Source organism: Cupressus sempervirens, chromosome 8 (genome assembly GCF_028749045.1).
Source record: "Cupressus sempervirens isolate cs-2001-9-10 chromosome 8, ASM2874904v1, whole genome shotgun sequence".
Lineage (NCBI taxonomy): Eukaryota > Viridiplantae > Streptophyta > Pinopsida > Cupressales > Cupressaceae > Cupressus > Cupressus sempervirens.
In genome coordinates, this window is record NC_143125.1 from 289970707 (window position 1) to 289978185 (window position 7479).

At 34.5% G+C, this 7479-nt stretch overlaps 1 pseudogene; it reads left to right on the forward strand.

Annotated features, from left to right (window-relative positions):
• Positions 1–4848: 4848 nt before the first annotated feature.
• LOC149542563 (uncharacterized) lies at positions 4849–7101 on the forward strand (annotated as a pseudogene).
• Positions 7102–7479: the final 378 nt, after the last annotated feature.

The window sequence follows — 7479 nt, forward strand, 5'->3', positions numbered from 1 at the left end:
AAAAGAGGTGCACATACTCCTAGGTAGACTTATGACTTTTATTTTAATTCATTTATTATTATTATTTTATTTATTATTATTTTATTATTATTATTATTATTTAATTTTTGTTATTTAATTCTTTTATTTAATTAATTACCCATTTAATTAATTAAAATCAAAATATCATAATATCATAATATTATATTAATTTTTTCCCAAATAATTAAATCTTTTAATTTTAGACTTAATTAATAGAAAATTCACCAAAGACCTCTGAAATAAAATATGAAAACACATCATAGAACAATCCATACAAAATAAATCTAAGGGGTCAAAATCACGAATTACGTCATCTGATGCATTTGGTAGGTAAAACATCTCAGATACTTGTCCTACCCTTCTAGGACAAATGGTGTAAGGGTTTAGGAGTTGGACTTGAGAATTTATCTCCCCTCTCTTACCATTGAGATAGTGTGATAGGGTACGCTCATCCTAGCAATTTAGGGAAGTCAATACCCAGTACCTACAACCTGCATAAAATCCATGCATGTACATACTATATATATATATATATATATATATATATATATATATATATATATATATATATATATATATATGCTAAGCTAAACAGGCAATGGTAGGAAGTGGTGCATTGTGTAGATCCCGACTAGCAGGTGACTACGACTCCCTTCCTTAACCATATTAGAATGTCATACATAACGAGAACAAACACATACACCATACACATGCAGTATGGGGTAAGTATCCATAAGACAACACATATAATAATCCATTTAGCTAAACATCATCAATAACTAAGAATAATGTAATAATCACCATGCATACATGAAATGTAGAGTCTAAGTAATCTCATCATATATCAACTGAATCCGTAACACAATATCTGATAGTCTCAAAACAATGCTACTAACCATCAACATAAAACTGGCCTAATAGAGTTTGGCAATGATAGCAACAATGTAACTAAAGAAAAATGTAAATTAGGGCAGATACTACACTAAAAAGTCGCAATCTGAAAAATATGTAGTTCTAAAATTCTTCAAAGCATTTCAAAATCTATTCCAAATTTTTTCCCACACATCTTGATACTTAAATTTTTTTAAACTCCTTTATAAGACCTACTACATCTTTTGACACCAACCCTATATGGTCAACTTTAAAAACCTCCTAAAAACATGTTTTTCGCCTATTCTGGTGTATTTTTTTACTTCAAACATGTAGCTGACAATTTTTTCTTCACCAAAATTTGATGAAATAAAAAGGGTTTCTTAAGAATGTTCATAGCTTTCCATAAATGTAAGGTTTGTCAAATTACAATTTCAATAAGTAATTAATGGAGTTACGTACAAAGTGTTGATTTTCACGTTGCTTGAAAAATAACTCTAACTTTCAAATGGTACACCATTTTTGAAATCCAAAAGATGCATCACATTCTATGTGTCTTCTATTATAAGGAAAAAATAATAAAAATTATATTTTGCAGAGTTTTGAATTAGTTAAGGTGGTTAGACACAGATTTTTTTATTACAAAAATTCTAAAGCAAAAAATTAATAATTATTTATTTATTTAGAATTAAAATACCTAGAAATATGTGTCACATCCAAGCATGAGTGTAATTCTTCTATCTAGAATATTATCATTTCATTTTAATTAAGGTGGTTAGATATACGTCTACTTCTTATTCTTGTCGTGATTTTTTTGTACTATTGCATTAAAATACAAAATTTTGATCAATCAATTTTTTAAAAATTTTTTAAGATAAAGCCTTGTGGTTTACAAACAAACTTCAATTTCCTAGAGATTTGTTTCTCTCAATTTGTTGATATAAACTTTATAACAAGTAGAAAATTGCACATCAAGTTGACATAACATCGATTTTGTTTATTTTTTATTGCCACTTAATAACATAGTAGGTTGACCATGATCCTATACATACCCTTGAGTTTTAATGTTTCTATCACTTTCCTTGACATAACCCCTTCACCAAAATCTCACTACCAAATCCAATAGGACAAATAATACATGCACAAAGAATTGGTATTGACTTTCTTTCACAATTGAACAAGACGTTTTGTGTGAGGAACATGTCAGGCGTAAGATTTCTTGATACTTGTATCAAAAATTCTCCTATAAGTTGGTTGAAAAATGAATTCAAATAGTGGAGCATTTTTTGATTTTCTAAAATGCTGAATTTTATTAACAATGAATTTCAAGAGAGATCACATTCCTTCGAGTTTTTCAAATTTCCAAGAAAATATGGAGTGGAACCTTGTGAAATATTAAATTTTATCAACAAGGAATTTGAAGAGAGATCAAATTCCTTCAAGTTTTACAATTTTCCAAGCAAATATGAAGTAGAACCTTGTAAAACATGTTGAAATAATTTTAGTAATTCTACTACAAAACAACTTCCTATATCTAGTAACATTCAGCCACTTAACCTTTCACAAAAGATATTTGTACATTTTTCATTACTAACTTACTAATTTTCTAGTCCACTAATAGACAACTCTTGTACTTTCAATCTATGTATTATTTCACTTTCATACTTGAGCATTGACAATATCCTCATAAAGTTTACATTTATGTCTGCCACATATGCCTATCATTATAAAAACACATGTTGAACAAGTGATTCAAACTTGAAGATAGCATTAAACAAGACTCGTCTTCATGAAAATATTAACAATGTAATGTTTTTGTATTGAAAAGTGGTAAGCTAAAAAAACATCATTAATTGTACATTTTCTATTTTCAATCATTGAATATAAAATCTTGTCCAACATTTTTATGGCTGCATTATAGTCATAAATTTGTTACCTCAACTTAGTATCATATTGTGCGGCTTCTTCATCTTAGCTCACAGAGGCAAGTTGAGTGATATAGACTCCTCTAAGCCATAGATTGCTATCTTTTGTTTTGATATATATTTGAAACTTTTGTTGTCACGATTTTCATATTTGAAGATTTTTTGTATAATTTTGATTTGGCAAGGTTTTTTTTAATATTGTATAAGATTTGAACTCAAATTATACGAGAGATGCATTTTTTTTTTTAATATTAGGGCTCCTTTTAGAGATAACCCTAGATTATCAACTATTGAAATAATAAACTTTGCAAACTAAATATATATTAAGACCTTCAGTGTTGGCCATTACAAAACAATATTCTAGAGGATTTGAACTTACCACCCTCTAGATGTGTATGACATTAAACTTTTTGATTGAACTAACTAATATAGTGTTTATAGGGGAGATGACCTATTTATTGAAAACTCATAACTTTGTGCTTCTCAAAATCCTATCTAAAAATTTCAAATCACTCCTAATTTTCGCAACACCTTATTTGATAAGTCCTCTACTTATTACTTAAGTTTCAAGGTCACATCATCAAATATGATACCAAATAAGCATTTTTTTGACAAGGTGTCCAAAATAACCAAATAAAGGTGAGGCACTCTTCAATTCCCCTTTGTGAAATATTTAACAAGTGTTGTTCTTTAAAAACCATTTAGCTCATCAATTGAATTGTAAGATTAAGAGACGACCCTCCCCTAATATTAATTCAATTCTATGATCATTACCTATATGCCATAAGTGTTATATGCATTATTGATTTTCATGAGAGATGAGTTTGCGCCAATATAAATCTCAATAAATTTAACTCATAATTGAATAATAGTAGAATCATAATTTAGCACATTATAAAAACACATAATAAAAAATACCTCCTAAGAACTATGATTTAAAATTTTAATGTTTTGTATTTCCTTTCTATTGTTGCACTTGTATTTGCATCTAAATAATAATAGAATACTTTTTAAAAATTGTATAAATCTTATTAAATTCTGTATATTATTATTAAAAAAAAACTCAAAAAAAAGTATTGAAATTAAAAAGTTCAATAATTTATTTAAATAAAATGAAAAATAAAAAATAATTAAACATATAATTTAGCTATTAAAATAAATTTGAATTTGCTACCAATAAATAAATATAGTAGTAACACATAACAAAATAAAATTCCCAACCACAATAGGCAAGAATCGATTATAATAAATAATAAAAAATATGATCGAACATAGACAACATTATGCCTTCACTTAAACTGGCACGGACGTAGCAGTATAAGAAGAACACGCTTGAAGGAAAATGTAACATTTACACATCTAGACTGTGTTCTTCGAACAAGTCAATTTTATTAGTCCTAATTTCTGTCGCTTTGAGGCATCCCACAGTTTCTATCGAACCGTTCAGATGACTTGTTTATGCATCCCACTTTTGCGTATACTACGATTCTTGGAAGCATTCTGCAAACAATTCTTGGAAAGCATTCTGTCAAACAGCTCACATGCTTCCACACTACGCATGTATGTTTACACCAGTGCCTGCCAGACATTTAAATTTTTGATGCCGGCATAGACGTTGGCTGCATATTGATGTGAGAGAGAGTGAGACTGGCATGCGCGGGTTTGGATTAAATAAACACGGCTTCATAAAAAAAAGGCACAGGTATAGACGTGTTTTAAGCAAATTAGCACCCAAACGGAAGCAATTGGCATCTTGCGCGAAAGTGGTACATACAGGCGGCCACAATGAGTCTTCAAGCCATTGTGTTCCAGTATAAAAAATGGATTGCAGCAGGCAAAAGACGCGACATGCGCTAATTTGGATGCTCATGTAGGTAGGCCTGGCACTGGCATTCAGAGTAGCCAGCTCATTGCCAATTTACAGCACCTCACTTTCTTCTCATGCCTCTGCCTTACATGCCCATGATGCCCTGATGAGTATAATGTTTTCTGTTGTGAAAGGCCGTATGCTGCAGCCTGCTCGAAAAGGGCGATGAAGATGTTTTTGAGAAGAGAGACGTGGAGGGGAACCATTCCACCTCAGATTGGCCAATTGAAGGCGTTGAGACTACTGGACCTGAAATCAAATTGGCTGGTGGGTTCCATCCCCACATCTCTTACGAATTGCACGCACATCCAGTGGATCAGACTTTCAATCAACAATTTGACAGGGAGCATACCAAAAGAATTCAGTGGCCTGGGCAACTTACAGCATCTCCGTTTGTCCTTCAATCATCTAAGCGGGAGCATTCCAAATGCTCTAGGGAACTGCACATCTCTACTTGATTTGGCCCTCAGCTATAATAGTCTCACAGGTACCATCCCTCCTCTCAGTAATTGTCCTGCTTTATCCAGCATTGATATTTCAAACAATTTCCTGACTGGTGGCATCCCTCCTCTTAGTAATTGCTCTTCTTTATCCAGCATTGATATTTCACACAATTTCCTGACTGGTGGCATCCCGTCTAAGCTGGGGATGTTGAAGAAATTGCAATTGCTTGGCCTGCAATCAAACAAGTTGGGGTCTCGAATCCCAACAGCTCTGGGTAATTGTTCATCACTTAAGGTGTTGTTTCTAGGGGATAACTCACTGATAGGTGATATTCCAGCGGAACTAGGGAAATTGAAACAGATTGTACAATTGTCGCTGTATGGCCCAGGTAACCTTTCAGGTTCCATCCCTCCAGAGATTGGAAACTGTAGCAATCTTGTGAGTTGATGTTGGAACAAACTCCAGAATGAACGGATCCCTACCTCAGAGTATCTCCGGGATACCCCTCTTCACTCTTTCCTTTGTCGGTAACAATTTTTTAGGGACAATCCCACAACTCATTTTCAATCTCACCCACCTAACTTACTTAGATTTGGGTAGAAACAATTACGTGGGAGCCATTTCCGATGGCATTGGAAATCTGAGAGAGTCAACTTTTCTAGATCTGGACACAAATAGTCTAATAGGAACTATACCCCAAGTAATAACTGGACTGACCAAGCTTGAACAGCTTTACTTGCAATTCAACAATCTGACGGGCATGATACCCTAGTCCATTGGAGAGCTCAAATCTTTAACACACCTGTTTCTTCATTTCAACAACTTCACTGATTCTGTGCTTCAAAGAATCGGCAAGCTCAAGAATCTTATCAAGCTGCTGCTCCAGAGCAATAAAATTTCTGGGAGTATTCCTGAATTTATCAGTGCTTTGGTCTCGTTGGACGAGTTAGATATGTCAGATAACAGCTTGTATGGGGAAATTCTAGAGGGCATAACTAACTGCACTGCTCTCAAGCGCTTAAGTTTGCCCCAGAATAAGCTGAGTGGAGAGATTCCACACTCCATTGGCAGCTGCAACTTAATGACAGAATTGATACTATCCAACAACTATTTGTCGGGAAGAATTCCTCCCACAATTGGCAACTACACATCTTTAAGGAGGCTAAAGTTGTCGCAGAATTCATTTCACGGAAATCTGTATCTGAACTTTTCTTCTTCTTTACAAGTTTTGTCTGTACACTCCAGTAATTTCTCCGGGACTCTGCCTGCATCATTGGCCAACTCCATGGATCTTCAGCTGTTGGATTTCAGAAAAAATCATTTGCGAGGTGACCTTCCTTTGTATCTGACGATTTTTCAGAAATGGAGAGTCTTGAGCCTGGGTTATAATGAGCTTCATGGTCCTCTTCCTCCGTCCACGGAAAACCTCACGAATCTGCAGGTGCCAGATTTATCAACCAACAAATTTGATGGAGGAATACCCAGTAATCTTGGCAGTCTCCAGAGATTCGGAAATCTGGGAGATCCAAAACTGAGTGGAAACACACTGTATGAGGACTTACCCATTGTAATGGAAGGAACAGAGTACAAGGTGGAATATGTGCTGACATCAAATACCATACTTGATTTATCATGTAACAATCTCAGCAGTAAGATACCAGAAAGCGTGGGGAATATGAGCAACTTAAGATTGCTGAATCTGTCTGGAAACCATTTGGAAGGAGAGATACTAGGTTCCCTTGGGCGGATATCAACTCTGGAGTAGCTAGATTTGTCTGAAAACAAGCTGGAGGGAAGAATTCTGGAGGATCTGTCTCTATTGACAAAGCTTGCCTCATTGGATCTATCTCCCAGCAGGATTTGTGGACGGATACCGAGAGGAATGCAGCTACAGTCATTCAACGCCACTTGATTGAAGAAGAACCTTTCGTGCTTGTGCGGGGAGCCTCTAGAGGGTTGCAACCCCAAGAATAAAACTCCTCCACTCCCGTCGACATCGATAGAGGGTGCAGCCAAATCAATAAGGGATATAATAGATGAAAGAGTCTCCATGATTGCTGTAGGGATGGACTTCGGGATCGCCTTTGGTGGAACAATATCAGGGATTACATGGTGGAACAATATCAGACTTTGGTAGAGCATGAGGTCCCTAAAAATCAGAGCTTTCTATGGAGTTGTGGATTCTAAAACATGTAGCTGAAGTTTGAAGTACCGCTCTGGTTTTACATTTCACTCATCCACGTCCACATCTGCCGTCACTAGCTAGACGTCGTTCATTCTATTCGTTAGTTTCCATATAGCCTACTTGTATAAAGATTTATCAGTTTCCCTATTTTTAGTTAGGTGATATAC